Source organism: Mytilus californianus, unplaced genomic scaffold (genome assembly GCF_021869535.1).
Source record: "Mytilus californianus isolate M0D057914Y unplaced genomic scaffold, xbMytCali1.0.p SCAF_7, whole genome shotgun sequence".
In the NCBI taxonomy this organism is placed as follows: Eukaryota; Metazoa; Mollusca; class Bivalvia; order Mytilida; family Mytilidae; genus Mytilus; species Mytilus californianus.
This window is the reverse complement of record NW_026262723.1, coordinates 12,570,182-12,593,917: the sequence shown is the minus strand read 5'-3', so window position 1 is coordinate 12,593,917 and position 23,736 is coordinate 12,570,182. Positions and strand designations below refer to the sequence as shown.

The 23,736-nt window shown below is 30.7% G+C and overlaps 2 long non-coding RNA genes across 2 annotated transcripts; both read right to left on the bottom strand.

The window, feature by feature from the left end:
* Positions 1–738: 738 nt before the first annotated feature.
* Positions 739–2,377, bottom strand: LOC127709018 (uncharacterized). The gene is made up of 3 exons (XR_007985471.1): positions 2,296–2,377; positions 1,497–1,560; positions 739–842 (listed from the first exon to the last, which is right to left on the bottom strand). It is a non-coding gene; the product is annotated as an uncharacterized LOC127709018 (long non-coding RNA).
* Positions 2,378–3,375: 998 nt separating this feature from the next.
* On the bottom strand, positions 3,376–4,747 carry LOC127709015 (uncharacterized). The gene is made up of 3 exons (XR_007985468.1): positions 4,679–4,747; positions 4,248–4,311; positions 3,376–3,991 (listed from the first exon to the last, which is right to left on the bottom strand). It is a non-coding gene; the product is annotated as an uncharacterized LOC127709015 (long non-coding RNA).
* Positions 4,748–23,736: the final 18,989 nt, after the last annotated feature.

The window sequence follows — 23,736 nt, the reverse complement described above, 5'->3', positions numbered from 1 at the left end:
AAAATTATAGTAAATCATGTTTAAGTGGTGTTTAACACCAAAAATCAACCAATCCAATTTCAACAAGATGTTCTTCAATTATGCCTTTTGTAAAATTATTCTTTAAAAAATATCACCTTGGTTACAAACCAAAATCAGCTAAAAATGACAAAAAAAGTGCAAAAAATATATTTCTAACTTCTTAACTTCGTAAATTCCTCTGCATTAGAGCACCCTTGTCACATATCTTAAAGATATTAAAATTAACATGAAAGAAAAGGTTGTAAGGGGATATATTTACTGCAGACCATTATTCATCTTTTTAGTTTACACTAGAGAGGCATTTGCTATTGTAAGGTATTTTGAAACGTTGCTAAAAAAAACAAAAATAATTTTGCTAAGAAATTTAGTGGGAATATTCACATCCGCAGATTTAATTGCATTAACTACATGTATAAAGTAACTTGTAAAATTTGAAAGTATCTCAAATCCTAAAATAACAAAAAGATGGCAAAAATATATACATTACAATTTGCAAAAAACAAAAAAAAAATACATTTCAATAATTGAACATTTTTTTTTCTTTTTCTTTTAGATTATCCATTCTTAAACTGCTGGAAGTGTTTTGACTAGACATGAATATAAAGGGAAAATAGAAAGAATTTTTGTAATGTCAAATACAAGCTAACCTACAACTTCCAATCTTGTTGAAAATGGAGAATCTTTACATATTTTTTGTTTTGTTTTTTTTTTGTAAAAAAATTATAAACATTTTCTCAAGCATACACAAAAATAGTCTGAATTACATTCTTTACTGTTGCAGTTATATCACACATGCAACCATTTTATGCAGCCACAGTTATCTGAAAAAGAAATATACATTACTCATGAACATTGAAATAATATTTAATGAAAAACAATTATTTTTAACTGAGCATTACAATTATAATGTATAGAACATTTCTTTTTCTTTGTTATAAAGTGATTTGTTGACATAAATTTTAAAGTACCAGTATTTCTTAGCAATAAAAGGATGAAAAACAAGTCATTGGCTGATATCTTGACAAATATCTTTTTAACATTGTTTTATAGCTTAATAGTATATCAGGCTATTAACATACTTGATTGAATTTTTAAACATTTAGTCATGTTGAACCTTTATAGCTAACTATACAATATAGGTTTTGCTCATTGTTGAAGGCATAGGGTGATATTAAGTTGCATCCACATCATTTGGTCTCTGGTTGATGGCTGTCTCATTGGCATACATACCACACTTACATATTTTCATATATGGGGACAACTATAGATAACAAAAAAACTGAAATCACAAGATTTCACATTATACATTATACTTTTTGACTTCCCTTATATATCTTTATATCTCCTAAATTGTTTATTCAACTATAAGTAAAGAAGACATTAATATGTAAGATTTACATCTGTGCCTAACAAAAATCTTGGGCTTTAAAATGCTCTTGGATGAAAAGTTCATAAATCTATGTATTGATTCTTACCATAAAAGTCAGCTCCAATGCCCACTCCCAGCTTCAATCCTTACAGACAAGCTGTGATGCTAACCTGAAATATAAAATGATAATTCGTTAATAAAACCCTGTAACTCGGAAACGTAAAATCTAAAATTTATAAAAATCGAAAGGGAGCTGATGTCAATAGATATAAACAATTCACCACAATTTCTTGCAAGTTGGTGAAAGCATTCTTGAGTTTTGTCCGAAAACAGGAAAAACTCCCTTTTTTTAATGAACAAAACCCCATAACTCGGAAACGTAAAATCTAAAATTTATAAAAAGCGAAAGGAAGCTCACGTCAATAGATATAAACAATTCACCAAAGTTTTATGCAAATTGGTTAAAGCGTTTTTGAGTTAATGTCCGACATGTTGACGACGGACGGACAGACGGACAGACAGACAACGGTATACCATAATATGTCCCGTAAACGGGCATATAAAAACTGTTTAAAAGGTTCTTTGTTGGTATTATGTATGTATATTGAATAGATTGAATGATTGGTTGTTGGTTGCTTAAGGTCCAGTGGCAAATCATTAAATAGAAATAGTCTTAAAATGTGTTATATATGTAAAGAACATATGGATGAGACAGCAATCCAACAAGCCAACACATTTTTATGTAAACAATTCAGATCCTAAACTTTACTCTTATTTGGTTACGGATATAATAATAAGAGTAGTTTCCTGTAAAAAATATTTTAAGCATTCAAATCTTGTTTTTCCATAAAATATTTATAATACATTTGAGTTTTCCAAAACAGGACTAACATACTGGTACATACCTTTGTATTAGCTGTATGAGACCACCAAGCCTTATTCCCACACCATGAAAACATGTCTCAGAAAGAACCTGAAATGAAATTATAATCAACACATTATACATTTTGTAAATCAATTTATGTGTTACCGATAACCTAAAATTTACTAAATATTGTTCTGATTTCTTATTGCAGGTAGACAATTGTATAAAATCATTTTTTTTTTAAATCAATATAAAAGATAGAAAAGTAAAAAAACGTCAGATTTAAATTTAACTGCACAAAAAATATCTGAATATTTTACAAAGTTATCTCCCATTGAATGCAAAATCGTGTTTTAAATTGTACTGGTCTTTTCTTGAAGTTTAATGACTATTTTAAGAATTTACTATTGATATTTTAATAGAAAATCTTGTTCATGTATCTTGTATCTTTAAATACTAAACTGGTAAATTAATTCATCAATGGTGTTTTAAATGCAATATTTCGGAAGGGTCTGTTATCTTAAAAGATCTGGCTAAAATAAACTTGCCTTTTCTATTTTCATGGTAAAGAGTCAGACTTGGTTGAAGATTTAATTGACCATCTTCCTAAGAGCTGCTATCCTGGCTGACAAGGTGGTTCTTCTCAATATCTAATTGTCAATCTATGTTGTGTCCATTTGTTTTTAGAAAATTAAGTAACATACATAAAAAATATCAGATGCACTTTCAATTAATAAACTTTTTGAAAAATTTCACGTAATTATTTTAAGTGACACATAATTTTTCCCACCCTAAATTTCTATTATCTAGAAAACATCTGATATGTAAAAAAATGTGAGTATCCAAGTAAATAAAAATCTAACATTGAGGGAATTTCAAGTATTTGAATTCGAAGTTAAACACAGTATAATAAATTACCTCCCTTTGACCTAAATTTCACCCTGTTAGAACTCCACATCTTTGTTATATATAACAAAAAAACATAAATAGTATACCGTTTATCAAAATAAAAAAATAAATTACAAAATTTCAACACATTTCAATAACATATTTAGTGCGGATGTAGTAATGGTGGCTGAATGGTCAAAGTAGTTCAACTACTATATCACTAGCCTGTCAACACTCTGAACACTTACATTGTAGGTGTGTTTAACGTCAATAGTTGCCAGTTTCTCTGTTGAAGGGGATGTTTTCACCAGGCTGTCTCCACAAATAAAAACTGGCAGTCAAGATATAGCAAATCATGCTGAAAGTGGTGTTAAATACCAAAAATCAATCAATCTACTTTCATCAAGATATTCTTCAACTATGCTTCTTGTAAAATATTCTTAAAATAATATACCCTTTGTTATAAACTCAGCTAAAAATGACACAAAGGTGAAAAAATATATTACAATTTGCAAAAATAAAAAACATTTCAATAATTGAACATTTTTTTCTTTTTCTTTTTTTTTTTTTTTTTCTTTTCTTTTTTTTAGATTCTCCATTCTTAAACTACTGGAAGTGTTTTGCCTAGACATGAGTATGAACAGAAAATAGAAAGTAATTTTTGAAATTGCAAAGACCTATTAACCTACAACTTCCAATCTTGTTGAAAATGGAGAACCAGTACATAATTTTTTTTTTCTTTTTGTAAAAATTATAAACATTTTCTCAAACATACACAAAAATAGTCTGAATTACATTCTTTACTGTTACAGTAAAATCACATAGCCCTTTTATGCAGCCACAGTTACCTGAAAAAGAAATATACAGAATTAAACGTTATTGTCAAAATCTGAAAATTGAAACAATATCAAATGCAAAATAATAAGTAACTGGTCATTATAATCATGATTCATAAAACCTTTCTCTTACTTTGTTTAAAAGTGATTTGCTGATATATTTTTTGAACTACCAGTCTTTATTAGCAGAAAAGGATGAAAAACAAGTCAATGGTAGATGTCTAACATATTTCTTTTTTTACATAGTTTTTTTTGTATTGGTTCTTACCATAAAAGTCAGCTCCAATGCCCACTCCCAGCTTCAATCTTTACAGACAAGCTGTGATGCTAACCTGAAAAATAAAATGATTAGTCATTCAAGATTGTTTAAAAGGATCATTTTTGATATACTGTATGTATATTCAATATTTTGAATGATTGATTCATTTGATTGTTGGTTGCTAAATGTCCAGTGGCAAATTAAATAAAAGTCTATAAATATGTAATAGAAGTTGAGAACAGCAAACCAGCATCCCAACAAACTTTTACATAATCAAATCAGATAATTAAATTTACTCCTTTAAAGGCAATTAAAGAAAGCAAAGACTTCTTACCAAACTCCTACAAACCTTCACGCTTAGAGCACATGCTATTTCCAAATACATTATAAATACTTTTTCTTTTTTCAAAACAGGACTAATTTCACATACTGGTACATACCTTCGTATTAGCTGTATTAGACCACCAAGTCTTATTCCCACACCATGAAAACATATCACAGAAGAACCTAAAAAGAATTAAAAAAGACACATTATATATTTTACAAATCCATTTCTCTATAAATATAAAGTCACTATATAATGTTCTGATTTCTTACAAAATATACACAATAGTATCAACACAAGTTTGTAAGATAAACTGTTGACAGAGATGTCTCGCCTAGCAGCGGAAAATGAAAAACATGTGATGATTAGCAACATTGCTAATTAATTCGATATTTTGGTAGTAATGCAAATAAATACAAAATGTCATTGATTTATAGCAAGGAATAACTATTAACCTGACTAAACAGAAAACTTGACATAATAAAATTAAAACAAGTCAAAGGTTTTTGTTTGGAATTTAACTGGTGGAGGAAGCCGGAGTGCCCGGAGAAAACCACCGACCTTCTATAGGAAAACTGACAATCCTAGTCAATTAAGATTGGAGTCGAGTGCACCCGCATGAGCGGGGTTCGAACTAACAACCTGAGTGTTGACTGGCTAGTGATTACAGTAGTAACTACTTAGACCACTTGGCCACCGAGGCCCCTCTTGTTCAAGAAAATGGTAACATAAATTATAAAACTTATTAAAATTAATACATCAATGGTGTTTTGCATGCAGAAGATCAGAAGGGTGCTGGCGTGTTGTCTTAATATGCACTTCTTGGCAATATTTCTAGAAAATGTATACAAATATTTGGCTTAAATAAACTTGCCTTCTTAATTTCTTGGTAAAGCCTCAGACTTGGTTGAATGATTTATTTGACCATCTTCCTTGGAGCTGCTATCTTGGCTGCTTTCAAAGGTTTTCCGTCATAGTTTTTTATGCTAATCAGTCCACTGAATCCATTTTATCTAAGTAATGAAATGTCCTTTCCATTGTACATTATAAAATGTACAATAGTCACCAGAATGTTCTAAGGCATCTCACATTTTTTTTCCAATCATGGAAACTGAAGAAATTCTCAATTTAAAATACAAATAATTTATTAAATTCATTTAAAAAGTACTGTAAAAATACCAGACATGCTTTTAAACAGGTAACTTGTATTTTGATAATTTACGAAATGTATTCTGTACCCCACAATTTCTTCCACTCATTAAAAGTATATTTTAGAACTATATTTACATTTTTTTTTATTTACAGAGCTCTAGATAATAGCTTTTATATAAGTTACCAGACATCTGATATGAAAATACTTATACAAATGTAAGAAAAAAAGTACAGTGTAGTAATAGTATAATAAAAACATATAAATCAACATTTTTAAATATTTTGAAGCATAGTTTAATCAAAAATATCTCATTTTCAAGGTTTACTACTCATGTACATAGTAGTCATGTATAGTCCCAAAATTTGTAAAAGCTTCTATAGATTTGCAAACTCTCTGTGAATTCCAAAAGATATGGGTTAAAAACTATTTATTTTACCTTTGATGAAAAATTACTTAATTCCCAAGTCAGGAAAAAAATTATCAAACAATTCCATAGTACCAAGTGGACAACTTAAATATTTGTACAATCATTGTGTGAAGTTAAAAAGATTGAGATTGAAAACTGCAGGAGTTGATTACACAAAATCAGTACCATCTTTGAAAATTTTGGAAAACAATCATCAAGATCAGAATTAAGCGAAAAATGGGGGGAAATTCCTCAAACAATTTCATATAAGCAGGTACACAACTTCAAAATGTACGCAATTATTCTGTGAAGTTTCAGTGGTAAAAGAAAAAGAAGCTGAAATGAAAAAATACAAATATGTAAAAAAGTATGAAATCTTTAGATTTAATAAAAGAATTTAGAAAGAAAAAATTAAGAACTCAAAGAAATGATATAAATACTGATTCTTTATAATAACAATTAATTTCAATACTTTATAATTTAAATTAATTTCAAAACTCAAATGGCATGTAATACTTCAATAAAATAGATTTTTTACTTTTTACTTTAGTTTTATACTTGAAAGAAAAATAGTAGCAAAATTTACAATTGAAAAAGTAAAATTTTTTGTTCCCAGATTATTTATGATAGCATTTTTGATTGGTTATATCAAAATTTGTTTTATGTAAGATTACTTCCAATGACTTTTGTCAGAAAAAAAGGAAAATCACTGATATCTTGACAATAATGAACTGAGGCAAGGTTACTGCACTCTCCTGAATCATTGGTTCCTTAAATGGATAAGAACCAGAGGCAGCCAATATACAGACTTACAGGAATCAGCTCTTTTTTGCTACCGGGAAAAGAAAACAGATTACCAGTTAAATCTAAAATAGTCTGGTTATCTTTAACTTTTTTAGCGATTAAATCCCCAAAGTCTGAAACAGGGTCTAATATAAATCTAAAACTGCTTGGTTAACAGAACTGATTGTATGCTATCGCTCAGGCAAAAATAATCACGTATATACTGTAAATTCAGAAATTATTGCGATGTTTTTATTATTGCGAAAAATGCGACAGGGTTATAATCGCAATAATTTAAACTCGCATTTTGAAATTTTTTATTTGAACTTAACAGGATTTTTCTAAATATCGCAAAAATTAAAATCGCATTTTAGTCTAAAATGACAAAATCGCAATAATAAATGCACGCAATAATTTCTGAATTTACAGTATTATGCCTACCCATGTTAAAATTACAATAAAGTATAGCTTGCAACAATTATTTCTTAATTATTATGGACTAATGGAAAACTCCTTTGAACTAATGAGGCTCAAGTTGGATCCCTGTTAAAGAGTCAAGCTCTTAGATTACTCTTTATCTGGCCATGAGTTTCAAAAAGGATCCAATGAAGAATAGCTGCAGTCAGTTATTGATAATTGGGTTTTACTTATTTTATTTTTTTAAAGTATTTTATGATGGCAAGTGCTTTACCTATATTGTAATTACCAAATTTGAAAAAGATAGAATGGTTTGATACCAAGGAGCAAATTAATTTATGTTGTAATTCAAACGGTATGATAGGGTTAAGATCAGTCTAATACCTTTTTCAATAAAAGATCTAAATTGTATAAAATGAGCTATATTTCAACAAACATATGATTTGAAATTTGAAATTTTTGTGTTGTACAATCTTCTCCTTTTCATGTACACATGATAAATAGAATAAAATAGACCAGTTTTCAGCTCCTTTTTTGTGATCTTGAAATGATCCTGCTCACTGTCAATACTTTTGATTGCAAAAAAGAAAAATTGTTTCAAGAAGCTGGACAAAATTATCCTTTAATATATTGATCACAGAATGGCTTGGGAAGTTAAAAAGATTAATTTTCTATTAAACAGGAAATTTTTACAATGAAATGCTTAAACTCAAGACAATTTAATTTTACAAATTACGATGAGCAATTGTTAAATGGGACTAACAAGTGAAATTAAAACATTAATACCAGTTGTCAATTATGGTCTCATAATAATGAAGTTATTATTAAATGTCTGGAATCTGTGGATGAAAACCTAGTGTTGAAGGTGAGAGTTGAAAATTAACCCAAGGTTGAGAAGCTTGAAGCAAAGGGAGATAACTACTGTAAGTTATTGGGATTGATAAGTTAGATAACTCTTCTCTTGGAGATGATGATAGTTTCAGATAACTCAAAATGAAGTTTTTAGGGTATTGGAAATCATTATAGATTTCATTGGTCATCTCAACGAGATTGATTTTCTCCCTTGAGCCGGTACCGCGAAAATGAGAAAAGCAATCAAGTTGAGATGACCAATGATAATCTGTTTATCACTATTTTGCTTATGACGACGTTGAAATTTACATTGACAATGGCACATGCAGCCTTAGTTTCTAGAGATACTTTCCATATCTTTCTACTATGCTGAGAAAGGAAATTGTTAGTAAGATCAAAGGAAAATTCAGTAAAATAGTGATAATAATATATATATCACAGAAATTTATTATTGTTCACCAAATATTAAGACTTGTACAAGCTTTCAGTCAAGTAAGAATTAATAACCTTTGCGATTATGTTTATAACTCTATAATAAATGTAGATTAAACATCCAAATTCTTTTTTGTATGGCAGAATTTTCGTTATGGCTTGACTGTTATAAAAATGTATTTTTACTTCTTTATTATCTTAATAGCGATCAGTGCTTTAAAGATGTAGATACCCAGAAACAATTTTAAAGAAGATAAAGTATATCTAAAAAACTTTTGGGATCATTTTCCACTTCCCCTGAATTCAACTTAATTTACGAGAATATGTTATCTAGTTTTCCATTTCCAATACATCATAATATGTCAAATACAATTTAGATTTTGATTTTGATTGAAGATATTCATTTTCAATTTTGAAAATAAGAAATTAAAGAAAGTATGAAAATCGTACAGATTCAAAGTTCAAAGCAGCTTTATGCTCAAACATTTGATTATTTTTTTTATGACTAGAAATATCAAATATTTTTCATTTCAGAATTACATATATAGATTCCTTCAAATGGTAAACACCACACCCTAAATACCTCAAAACCAAAGAACCATCCAAAGAACAACTGAAACAAACAGAGGATATAACCAACCCTACTACTTAAACACCAATAAGCAACTTTGTTATGTGTTAGTAAAGACACGCAGCGCTCCAAGCATAATGTATTTCTGAAATGATCATTTGATATTTGTTAAGCCTACACCAAAACTCTGAAGATAAAGAATGTTTTGCTTCGGAACTTTGCATGCACTAGACTACGAGTTTAAATCAATTTCAAGTACTATGTTATTCTATAATCTGACAACTACAATGCTTTGAAAATGTAAAAATTTTAGGAAAATTATTATTTCACTATAAATCTTAAATTTTAATTTAAATGTCTTAGGAAAAATTATTTCATTATAAATCTGAAATTTTAATTTAAATGACATCTTTTTTTTTAACGAAGAACCAAAAAAAAATGCATTTACTCATTATCTTTGTTGATTTTGACATTTGATTAGGGACTTTCCATTTTGACTTTTCCTCAGCGTTCAGTATTTTTGTGATTTTACTTTTTTTTCACCACAAAAAAAGCACTGATAGACCTTTAAGACAATGTTAAAAAAAACTTTCAATCGTTGGATCAAATGACAGTCTGTAGTGGTGAAAATACAGAGAAATTAATCATAACCAGGATAAACCTCATCTGAAGTTATTGCAACTATCATCATCTCTGTATTGATAACTTTTAATATTAAATTAACACCCCAAATATAAAGAAGGCGTTATACCCTGGGTTAATCTCCAACTTCTATATTTTGCTTCTTATGTTGTTGCACATTAATAGATGCATTATTTTAACTATTGAAAATTATGGACAAATCTTTTACTGCATTCAAGAAGAAAAGATAGACATGTTTTGAGTACAGGTACTTGGCTATCATGGATCAAATGACCATTTGGCTACTGTTGTAATAAATAACATGAAAACTTTCACAATTAAAAATTGCTCATCATAATCCTTCAGAAATATTAGAAATTCTAATGGTGAATATTTACAACAAATATAAAAGAAGACTTTTTCATATAAAAATAACTAATTCAGAATTAAATTATTTTTAACTTGAGGTGTACTGGATGACATACACAGTACATCATTTCGCCTGCAGATTAACCACATAGGAGTACTAGTAGTAGTAGAAGTAAATGTGTGCATTTTCAAATCATCAAAAGTTGAGATATTTAAAAAATTATTGCATTCAAATTTTGTTCTAAATACCGGTACATTTTAGGAGTAAAAATATGAAATTTAAATAATCTGAACCCAGTCATATTTTTTCAATTGATAAATACTTCACATAAATATCTAAATTTTGAGTCTGGGGGTTGGAATCCCTCCTTTTATTCTGATTCCTCTTTTTTTTTAATATGTGAACGTTTCATGGTGTTCCTAGGTTTGGAACCCCCTTTTCAAAATGGCTGTATCCACACATTGTACTGACTCAACTTCCCTAATGTAAAATAATATACACAAAAGACTTCTCTGAGCATGGTCCCTGTGTCTTACTTTACAAATGTATAGCTCAATTGGATCATGTAGTTTAAATTCTTTCAAATTTGTAAATTCATTTCATATGAGTTACCTCCCCTTCACTCAGTGAAATTTTTTAATTTTATATCATCATGGAGGGGCATAAAGATTTTTTACAGACTTCAAGGTTATTTATTTTTGAAGCCAAAGGGAATTCAGTATAAGGGCTTTATTTTTCGTGGGAATTTGATTCACCCTTATCAGAACTCTGGAATTAATGAGTAATTTTTCGGACTCAGTGAGTGAAAGCTTTATTCTTTTACACAAATTTTGGTAGCACCCCTTGCTAAAGCCCCTCATAATGAAAGATACCAGTGTTTTCATGGAGTAAGACTGAGTCATCATTATCTTAACTTGACTCTCATGAATGTTAAAATAGATAACCAATATTTTCTGTGAAAAAAAGGTGTATCAATTTAATAAATTTTGGAGCATATTTTTTTTAAGTTAAATTGAAGTTAAAATTTTGTCAAACATGAAGATACTTCAAAATAAAGAATAATTCTAAAAATCTATATTTGAAAATTATGTGCCATCTTTATCTTGTCACATTTAAAATTTAGAATTGAAGAAAGAATGAATGAAAAAAAACACCCTTGACTTTGTCAATTTGTAAATTTGTTAACATATCAATTACTTACCCACTTCTGTCCTGTCCTGGTAGTAAAAAACCCATCCTAGTAGTACTTCTGTCCTGGGTCACCTGAGTTCATCCCCGGGTCTCTGGTTGGCTTGATGTTGTACATTTTTAGTTTTCAGTTTAGTGTTTTGTAGACTTTTGTCTGTCATTTCTTTTGGTTCCAACTTCCTGGATCACCTGAGTTCATCCTTGGTCTTTGATTGGGTTGGTGTTGTACATTTTTTAGTTTGTGTATTGTTTTGTATATTTTTGTCTGTCATTTCTTTTGGTTATGGGGTAGTCTGTCTTTCTTCATCCATACTTATAAAGGTATTTAACTTATTTTCGTCTGTGTGTTTTATCCCATTGACATTAATACCACATACTATTTCTTTATGACAAACTTACATAGGACCAAAAAAAAATTAAAAATACGGTATACCTATATTCTCTGTATAAACTCTGTAATGGAAACAGATAATAAAGATTAGTGATGTGTTTGAGAAAATTGTTGTCAATTCCATCGAAGCAGATCTCTAATAAGCCATATTCAAGGTTTATGGCTGAATCTGCCTCTGGCCCCCATCTGTAACAAACATTAAATTTACAAATTAGTTGTGTTGGGGAATGTTGGTGTCACTTCTATCAAACAAGCCCTTTAACAATCTCAGAGTAGAATGATCTTGTTACTATTGTATAGCGTTACGAGAACTATATGCTACTCTCCCTAGTCTGCTACAACGGAGTCTATCCAAGGTCTATGACTGAAACATCCTCCCAGCTGCATCTGTAACAAAAATAAAATTCATAAATTAGTAGTTTTGGAGAACGTTGGTGTCACTTCTATCAAACAGGCCCTTTAACAATCTCAGAGTAGAATGATCTTGTTACTATTGTATAGCGTTACGAGAACTATATGCTACTCTCCCTAGTCTGCTACAACGGAGTCTATCCAAGGTCTATGACTGAAACATCCTCCCAGCTGCATCTGTAACAAAAAATAAAATTCATAAATTAGTAGTGTTGGAGAACGTTGGCGTCACTTCTATCAAACAGGCCCTTTAACAATCTCAGAGTAGAATGATCTTGTTACTATTGTATAGCGTTACGAGAACTATATGCTACTCTCCCTAGTCTGCTACAACGGAGTCTATCCAAGGTCTATGACTGAAACATCCTCCCAGCTGCATCTGTAACAAAAATAAAGTTCATAAATTAAATGTCTGTGGTAAACCTTAAAATGAAATAAAAATACATATAAAACATTACACATAAAAACATAAAATAAAATGGATCAACCAACCTTATTTCAATTCTTTGAAGTAACTTTGCCCCCTGAAATGAAATATGAATATTTTTTATACCTCAATTATCATTTTCTATATAAAATAAGTACACAATATTTTGACTTACAAGCTTTGAACTATTGGACCGGTCAATAGTTTCCAACTATTGGACCTCGTTGAAACTACTTGACTGCAAGCTTCATTATATTTCGCAGGCTTTCCAATGCAGCTATAATGGAGGATTTTGAAAATACCGGGGAGAGTAATTTTTACCTATTGTATCTAGGGTTGACGTCAGTGCAAGATGTAGCCTAAGCGTTTCAGAATATTTATGAAGTAAACGTTATGGTTGGGTTTCTGCTTTATATATTACGATAGTTGATTTATCACAGCCATTTATTGTCTGTTGTCTTTTTTTGATATAATAAAACACTTACGGACTGGATATTTGTGGAAAAGTAAGTTTATTGTCCCCTCCGATACAACTATTGCCCTCGGCTACGCCTCAGGACAATAGTTGCACCATGAGGGACAATAAACTTACTACTACATTCATACACAGTCAATAAGTATACAATATGCATTACACATAAACATATAAAAAAAAAGATTATTATATATAAAACAACCTTTTTTTTAGTTCTTTTAAGTAACTTTAAACCTTTATAGAAACTTGAATTATTTTTTTTCAAAGTTTTTTTTACCTCACTTTACCATAAAATTTGCAGGGAATAAGACTGCTGTCAAAAAACAATACAAGATTTTTACTTTTGAAGAAAATTTCTCTCAAGCTAGTCAAAAATGGAAGCATAAAAATTTTAGTTTTACCTGTGAAAGAATATTTTATGGGGACCAAATTAGTCAGGGATGCTGTTTTTTGTGGTTGCTTCCTTTTTATTAAATTTGGACATTTCTTTACTTTAAAGATCTGACCATGCTGTACATATGTGCAACCATCCACTACTATTGGTCAAATTAAATGTTGCATGCAATACAGACCAAAATGAGGTTCAATTTTCGTCTTCGAAAACAATAATATATCAGCTATGTTTTTAAGCTCAATTTTACAAAATTTCCCCAAGTGGCTGCTTAAATCAAATTATTACTTCATTATTTCATTTTAATTAATGTTTAAAAAAAATCCTGTTACCCTTTAAGGGATAAATATTTTAAATGTTTTTTTTTTCAAACTTTAAAAAAAGAGTGGAAGCTGGCTAAAATACACAATATAATTAAACGTTTTTTATAACCATTTCAACCTCAAAGAAAAAGATAGTCTTTCCTAAATGTGTCTCTAGCTTAGCTTTACAAATTTGTCCGTTAATTTTTTGTTGAGGAACAGTGACAACCTCTTTGTCCAAAAAAGTTTACTCTAGTGCATAAACCCTCAGCCTTGCTATCAAAAGTAAAAAATATAAATTAATGGAATATTGAAATCAAATCTTCTCAACACTTGGAATAGATAAGCTGTGTTTTAAACAAACTCATTTAAACTCTGCAGACACTAAAAATAAGTCTACAATCAAAGTAAATCAGATGTCTGGCAGTTATAATGCACTGAACATTTATATGAAACTAAGGAACATATGTTTCTATGTGAGACCTCATCTAAGAGATCAAAGCACTTAAAACTACCGACAATGATAGAGTGCTTTCCACATCCTCAAACCCGGTCACCAATAGTGCATTCAACTCTATTGAGTACCGGTACTTATTTGTCAGAAGTCTCTGTGCATCAGTCAAAGTGCTGGTGAAATAGTCTCTACAGAGTAGAAATGAGTAAAATCTTTTAAATAAAAATTCTTTTTCACAAACTTGTATATTAACATTATTAAATAATATTTGCAGTATGAAGTAGGATACACTTTTGACATGTTAGTGTGATGATGTGGGTCTCCATGCTGTGATGTTTTGTTAGAATGACATCCTACATCACTGCCTTATTTTTGTGGAAAATGAAAAAAAAAATGTGTTGATGTAAGCATGGCAAAGGGTTATGTTATATAACCAATTTCTGTAATTCTTTATCTTCAGTTATCAATTATGAATATAAAAGACATTACAAATAGGAACAATTGAGAGAAGAAATTCAGTTTCTTTTAAAAATGAAATTTTGCTTCATTTAAAAACACATAAGAAAAACTTTTAAAAGCTATCAAAGTTACCTCCCATTGATAAAAGGTGATTTTCATCAAAACAACTTCCATTCACTTGTAAAAATTTGAATAAATTAAAGTACCAGAGCAATTGATAAATTAACAATGTTAAAGGCTAATGATAAAGTATTTAAAAAAAATAACAGGATTGAATTTTTTCTCTTGGTGTCATCTCATAGATTTTCAAAAATGTTTAGTTGCATCTGGTAGTTTTGTTTAAAAGAACATAAATTAGCAAATCTAAACTTTGAAGCCGTTCAAAAAAATAATTCTGCTTGAAATTATGTAGTTTGATTTAGGCATTGCACAAGTTTTCATATCAACAGGTCTAAAAGTTTGAGCATTCTTCAATTCATTTCTAAGGGTGGGCTTAAGCTTTGAGATATGAAAAAAATACTTTCGTTGGGTTGCTGCTTCATTGATGTATACCTGCATCCCCTTTTTTCCTAATGAGGATCTAAGAAAACAATTATAGTGTCTTGATGCATAATTTTTAACCAACAAAAAAATACTTACCATGTATAATTATAGACGAGGTTCTTACCACACTCTTTGGTAACTACAAAGATGGATATCTTACTGTACACATTGCTTACTCTTCAAGGTCATTGCTCAATTTTTGGGTTCCTGAAAAATATCAGTTTTGTATATAATATTTGAAAGGGTGGAAACTTATATTATTTCTGGTTCTTTAAAAAATTTCAATCTAAGACAGTCATCATGGTCATATGTTTTCTTTGATGCATCTCCTTTAATCATTGCTATCTTTCACTTAAATTCTAATACTGTAAATTTAGAAATTATTGCAATGTTTTTATTATACAGGATTTTCTCAATATCACAAAAAATAAAATTGCATTTTAGTCTAAAATGACAAATTCGCAATAATAAATGCATGCAACAATTTCTGAATTTACAGTACATGTATATTTATCTCAAAAAGATATTAATATTGTCCTGTAAATTAACCGATCAAAATTTTTTTTTTATGCAAGTATCATTAACTTTGATTATGGTTATTGTTCCATGACCTATGGCTGTTTATAAACAGAAATTGTCTCAATAGCAATCATACCACATCATCTTATTAATACCAGTATTATTTATACAGTCAAACCCAGTCATTTGTTTTTTCTTTCTGTTCAGATTTGTTAGCTTATAGGTTGAACCTCTGTAAATATAGACAATGCAATTTCCAAAAGGAACTCCTTTTAAGGATAAAAAAAAAAAAATTACTATAAAGTTTCGTAAATAAACTGTTATCCCAGAGAAATGTCTCGCTTTTTTGTAATTTCAATAATGCAAATGTTGAAATTAAAATAGCAACACTTTAACATGTAAGTTTTGCAATTATTCAAAGTAAATGACCCCTGACTGAAGGTACATGGCAAAGCAATTTCCATGGAACTGAGATGTACCAAAGCTATTACAACTGCATACCAAATACCATTGACTTATCATAAGTAGTTTCCTTTAAACAAACTTAACAAAAACTAATACATGTAAACTAAGCATAATTTCAAAGTCAATAAACCATAACTGAGGGAGTGGGGTCAAATAATCTCCATGGTAATGAGATGTGCCAATGCTAATACAACTGCATACCAAATATCATTGACCTACCACTAGTGGTTCCCCATAAACAGACCTAATCACAAACTAATACATGAAAACTAAGCAAAAGTTTCAAAGTCAATAGACCATGACTGAGGGGGCAGGGCCAAATAATCTCCATGGAAATGAGATATGCCATTGCTTATACAACTGCAGACCTATTATCATTAACCTACCACTAGTGATTCCCCATAAACTAGACCTTATCACAAACTAATACATTGTTGACGTCGCCGCCGCGGAAAACAGCATACCTATGTCAAGCGAGACAAAAATCATATCCTGGAATCTTAAGTTCATATGCACTATTATTCTTTACAAAGTTCAAAACACAGGGCTGTGCAGCATATTTTCAACATGTTTATGCCTTTCAAAGCCTTTTTAATAAGGTAATTAATATTGTACTTTAAAAAACAAGAGTGCACACGCTGAAATGTCTCGCCTTCTTTACTAATCATTGATATTATGTTGATAGTCCTAAATATAAAGCTTTCTTACAACTGTCACATAAACTTAACATTAACCAAGAAAACTAAACATTGACCAATGAACCATGGAAATGAGGTCAATGTCAGATGAACCATGCCAGGCAGGCATGTACAGCTAACAATTCTTCCATACAACAAATATAGTTGACCTATTGCTTATAGTTTAAGAAAAACAGACCAAAACACAAAAACTTAACACTGAGCAATGAACGGTGAAAATGAGGTCAAGGTCAAATAAAAACTGCGCGACTGACATAAAGACCATAAAATATTTCCATACACCAAATATAGTTGACCTATTGCATATAGTATTAGAAAAAAAGACCAAAACTCAAAATCTTAACTTTGACCACTGAACCATGAAAATGAGGTCAAGGTCAAATGACACCCGCCAGATAGACATGTACACCTTACAATCATTCCATACACCAAATATAGTTGACCTATTGCTTAAAGTGTAAGAAAAACAGACCAAAACACAAAAACGTAACATAAAAAATGAACCATGAAAATGAGGTCAAGGTCAAATAAAACATGCCAGACTGACATGTACATCGTAAAATATTTCCATACACTAAATATAGTTGACCTACTGCATACAGTATTAGAAAAACAAACCAAAACACAAAAACTTAACATTGAGCAATGAACCGTGAAAATGAGGTCAAGGTCAAATGTCACCTGCCAGATAGACATGTACACCTTACAATCATTCCATACACCAAATATAGTAGACCTATTGCTTAAAGTGTAAGAAAAACAGACCAAAACACAAAAACGTAACATAAAAAATGAACCATGAAAATGAGGTCAAGGTCAAATAAAACATGCCAGACTGACATGTACATCGTAAAATATTTCCATACACTAAATATAGTTGACCTACTGCATACAGTATTAGAAAAACAAACCAAAACACAAAAACTTAACATTGAGCAATGAACCGTGAAAATGAGGTCAAGGTCAAATAAAACTTGCCAGACTGACATGAACATCGTACAATATTTCCATACACCAAATACAGTTGACCTATTGCATACAGTATTAGAAAAACAGACCAAAACACAAAAACTAAACTATGACCACTGAACCATGAAAATGAGGTCAAGGTCAGATGACACCTGCCAGTTAGACATGTACCCCTTACTATCATTACATACACCAAATATAGTAGACCTATTGCTTATAGTATCTCAGATATGGACGACCACGAAAACTTAACCTTGTTCACTGATCCATGAAATGAGGTCGAGGTCAAGTGAAAACTATCTGACGGGCATGAGGACCTTGCAAGGTACGCACATACCAAATATAGATATCCTATTACTTATAATAAGAGAGAATTTAACATTCCAAAAAATCTGAACTTTTTTTTCAAGTAGTCGCTGAACCATGAAAATGAGGTCAAGGACATTGGACATGTGACTGACGGAAACTTCGTAACATGAGGCATCTATATACAAAGCATGAAGCATCCAGGTCTTCCATCTTCTAAAATATAAAGCTTTTAAGAAGTAAGCTAACGCTGCCGCCGCCGGATCACTATCCCTATGTCGAGCTTTCTGCGACAAAAGTCGAAGGCTCGACAAAAAATCATTTTAATGTTGAAAATTGATGAAGGGAAATGTAATATTCAACAAATACAAACCTTATAGATGAACGCAACTGGCTGATTCTTTCATATTGTTGTATTACTATACAGCCTAGGTTTTTTGTAGGTCTTCTTTAAGTTTCTGTGGTTTAACAATTCATCAAAATGAGAATGTTGTGGATAGTCTTTTAAATTCTCTGAAATACAAAATTCAATTTATTTTCCATATATATGTAACCGGAGAGCATGATTCTATGCCTTTTCCAGCTGCACTGGTTTTTCTGTGATCAATTTGCTGTAATATTTTCAAAAGCATACACAAAAACATTATGATTTGTTTAAAAAAATCTTAAAAATGGAAATTAATCAATGATATAACGTTGGTTTTTTTTTTGGTGTACAACCAATGAGATTACCCATAGTCCTTAGATTTTGAAAAGGAAAATTACATTTGTTGCGTAAACACAGCCAACTTTGCCAAATGATTATGATGAACTAAAACCAAAGGAAATTACATATAATAAGCTTTCCAAATAGATACCATGGTCCCAATTTATTATATTAGTAAACTCAAGGAGATGGTGTTTATAACCTCCTTGTTTAATTAAATGTATTTTACTGACCTTTGTGGCATTTTAAATAGCTACTGAAAGTACAATTTCTATGAAAAATATTAATTTTAATTGAAATGATAGGACGTTTTTTCAGTGGGAACTCACTTTTGTCCTGACTGTATATACTCTGAGTCTAGCATTGTTGAAAATCTATATAATGGCGTATAGTGTCTGGTTTTCCTATCTAATACCAATTTAGATGACTTTAAGTTCCTAGAATCCAAGAACTGAAAAGAAACATTTAATATTAAAACAAGTCAATGAAAAAATGTTATACTTCTCAAATAAACCAACATGAAGAAATGGTTAAGAGTCATCATTGTGTTTCCCATCCAACCTTATTATGTATGAAAAATTTGTGAAATCTTTAATTCTTTAAAAGTTATTTTCTGGAACTAAAAGTTTGAAATCCAGAACAGAATACATTAAGATTTATGACCGCTTCTGTAGCCATCTGAATTCGAAATTTTCAAACTGCAATAATATCAAAACAGCAAAGATAATGTACAGTAGAGATTGGCCATTTTGTACATATACCAAGGGGAAACTTCGAACAAAGCATTATTATTTATAGTTTCATTGCATTCGATAGAAAATGGGAATTTTGAGACAACATTGCCAAGAATCTGTCCGGTTTAAGGGAGATAACCTAATTTGAAAACAATTATTTGTATCGACAAGGACGATAACCCGTCCTCGCTCCATATGGGTACACTTGCTAATTTGACATATGCGATAAGACGCACAATTATGGGGTTTAACACCCGCTGTTCTGTAAAGATAACTACAATGAAAACCAATACCAGATGTTATCGATAAGATAATTTTGATTCATGTTTTCTGTATTTTGGTGCAGTTTGTAAAATTAATTGAAGACCGGAGTTCCTATTCAATCTTTGTTGAAACCTGGGACTAGTGTATTAGTCCCAGTTGAAACATTGAAATGGCGCGAGATGTTTTACCAAAATTAGTAAATGAAAAATGCATATAAATAAAAATAGATATTCTTATTCAACATGAATTGAGCATACAACTGATAGAAATGTAGTTGAAATTTTAGTTAAACTATTTCACATATAATTGGCTGAAAAGCCGTTGGCTTACGCGTGGTTCTTTTTATATATATATATTTTTTTGTTTTTCGTAATTTTTTTTATTATGAATTAGGCCTTTAGTTTTCGGCCTTTTATAGCCCACTATACGGTATGGGTTTTTCTCATTGTTATGCCGTACGGTTGCCTATAATTGCTTACATCCACTTTAATTGATCTTTGGTGGATAGTTGTCTCATTGGCACTCATGCCACATCTCTTTATTTGTATATGTATGTTGGATGTGTACTGGTAGATAATTTATCTTTCAGATCGGTACTTCAGATCTTTTGTCTTCTGTAGATAGTTTTTTTTTTAAAGTTTCGTGCCCATCTGACAAGGAAGCCTTTTCCTACTAATTTCAACAGTTTAGTCTTGTGTTGTGCTGTTATACCACTGCCCCAGGTTCAGTAGGATTAAGATAGGTTTGAGCACTCCTCAACATTGTATATTTCTGTTTTAAGTCAGGAACAAATTACTTGTAATTATGTGGTTGTCGTTTGTTGCTGTCTGAAATATTTATTTTCTTGTCGTTATTGTGTTAGCACTACCCAGTTCGTTATTTTTTTCGATTTAATTGTTTCGACATTTATCATGAGCTCACAAAACATGTTTAACACCGCCGCATTTTGCGCCTGTCCTAAGTCAGGAACCTCTAGCCTTTTAATTGTTAGTCTTGTGTGTTTTTTAAATGTTGGTTCATTTATATGTTTCGTAGTTTGGTGTAGCGTCCTTTTCTCTGAACTAGTATACATCATTGTTTAGGCTACAGCTGAAGCCCGCTATGGGTTTAGCTCATTGACAAAGGCCGTACAGTAACTTATAGTTGCTTTCAACCACGCCCAGGCCCTGGAACACCCCCCCCCCCCCCCCCTCTCTCTGTATCCGCCACTGAAGTTAAACCATTATTTATAAGGGAACGGGAGATTTAAAGCTTTTCGAACATTATGATGGCCAGTTTATTCAGTTAAAACTTACAGAACCCTCTATTATTTTGTGAATTGTGTGAGTGGAGGGTAGGTCATCTCGTGGATATTTACCCCATATATCACATTATATCAACATCTGCAACAAAGAGATAGCGAGAATGCGTCATTTCAAAAGCAGAGTCTATCTACGTTATGACAAAATACTTTTACGTCTGAAAACGATTTCTGGGAAATGTCATATTTATTAATTGACCCTTTCCTGTTTTTGACAAAATAATACAAGCTTCCAACATCGTTTCCACCATATATCCACAGGTATATACCCTGAAGCTGACATGTTAATTGTCATACAAGTACCTGTTCAGAAATTATTGACTTATATATTTTTTCGTTTCAATGAATTTTAATTGAGGGGAAATTGGCTTGTGATAAAAAAAAAATGACAAGGAAATTCTATAAAAAAGTAGTTTATTTTTCATTTTATACAAGAATACTCTTGTAATTGGATGTATGTTAGTTTCGATTATTTTTGTCATCAACAAGTTTCTTTTTGACGGCGAATGTAAATTTAAATCATGAAGGTATTCTACAACTATTAAACGGGTCTTTAAAGGTGCAAACTTTCTAATTTATTGTGCGCACACATTATTTGTGTATTTAGTTTTAAGAAATTAAATAACAGAAACTTGGTTTGATCATGGAAGTATTATATTGATATAATACGTCCATGGTTTGATGTAAAATATATTATCTGATTTCATCTTGCCGTATCTAGTGGTCGAATTCAGTGGAGTATTCTAAATGTTGTTTTTATGCACTCTTTAAAGTGCGACGAAATGGAATTGTTCTATATATATGATTGTATATTCAAATCGTGTTAAAATTGCCTCAAAAAAAGATTATATAAGGATTGTCAAGAAAATGAGCCAACAGTACCATTTAAATACAACTCGTCACTGGGGGGAAGTTGTCTCATTGGCAATCATACTACATCTTCTTTTTTTTTTTAAATTAAATGTGAATAGAAACTAATTAATTCAAATGAAAAAAAAAATAGTGATTGATCCAGCTGAACGAGCATTTATTTTATATAATGCGTTTTAGATTTCGATTACATTCTCATATTTATTTATTATCAACAGACACAAAAAAATAACTTAGAATATAATTATCTTCAATTATAAAAACGTTGATTTCATATTATATAGTGTTTTGTAATTCCTTCAGCCCTAATCCAAGTTTATACAAAATGTCGTTTACACTATATTATATGACTTTGGGAATATATTATGTCTCAGCATGACTGTATAAACAAGATTGTATAACAGGTTACTATCTGTTTACACAAACGATGTATCCTGTTGTCAAATAGAAATTGATAAAAAAAAAAAAGTAAAAATCGCCTACTTTTAAATCAAATTTGTAGCAAGAAGAAAATAACCAATTTGAAAATAAACTACACCACGTTAAACTTTAACTTTTCACGACTATAGATAGATGAAATTAAAAAAGGCAGCAATGAGCAAATTGAATTAATATGCCTGAAACCCAAGATACTTTCAACACAGCGAGGTCCCAAATGATGTTCGCATGTGGGGTAGACAGTTTAATGTACTCGTACATGTTGATTTATTCTTTGGAGTCGTTGTACACCCCAGACGGATATCCAAAAAGGTGGGGGGGGGGGGGGGGGGGGGCTGGGCCCGCCCCTCCCCTTGGTTGATTATATAGGCCCCCCTTTATGAAAAGTTCTGGATCTGCCACTGTACACAGTGGCGCTCAGCAGTCATTGTTAATTGATATATCAACAGCACTGAGAACTGCATTTGATATAGATAAATCCAATTCTAATTTGTTCACATTACAATGTATCAGGTCTTACATTAAGTATATTTCGTCGTGATGATAATTACTATTTGCTTTGATTCATATGCTCGAGATAATAAAGGTTACCCATTTCCAGATGGTGCTGCTATTTTGCTAACATTTACAAATCTGAATGAGCTGATACTATATGTATAATCATCAATATACAATGGTGCTGAGTTTAATCTATCGGCTGTTTTTGTATAAGTATTTGTAATATGTGATATTGGCAGATCTAACTGACTATGTAAAGGCTCTAGTTTATGACTTGGATGTGTTAACAATGACGGTGGTTGTTAAGGAACCACCAGGATGTTAATCCAAAACAGAACAGGTATTTTACGTATATATATATTAGAATTCATCCTCCTGAACATAGTACCCATATATAATAACCATACACCTAATTGCTTTATGGAATTCAGTCCCAGCTGATCTGAGAATCTGTCCAGCTTCAACCATTGACATCATACAACAATCACTTTTCCATTGTGGCGTCAGATATTTTGTATTATGACGTCAAAATTTTACGTGAACCTTTGTGATGGCCAGTAATTGCAGACAAATAGCAATAAGTAGGATTCAAAGCAATCTTTAATAAATCAACTCTAATGAAATATTCTTATATATATAGATGATCACATGACATCATGAACATAGACGTCACTTTACTAGTATTGAAAATAAATTATTGCATGCCTTTCATAAGTTCTGCTTTGGACATAACTGAATAACAATGCCGAATATAATGGAA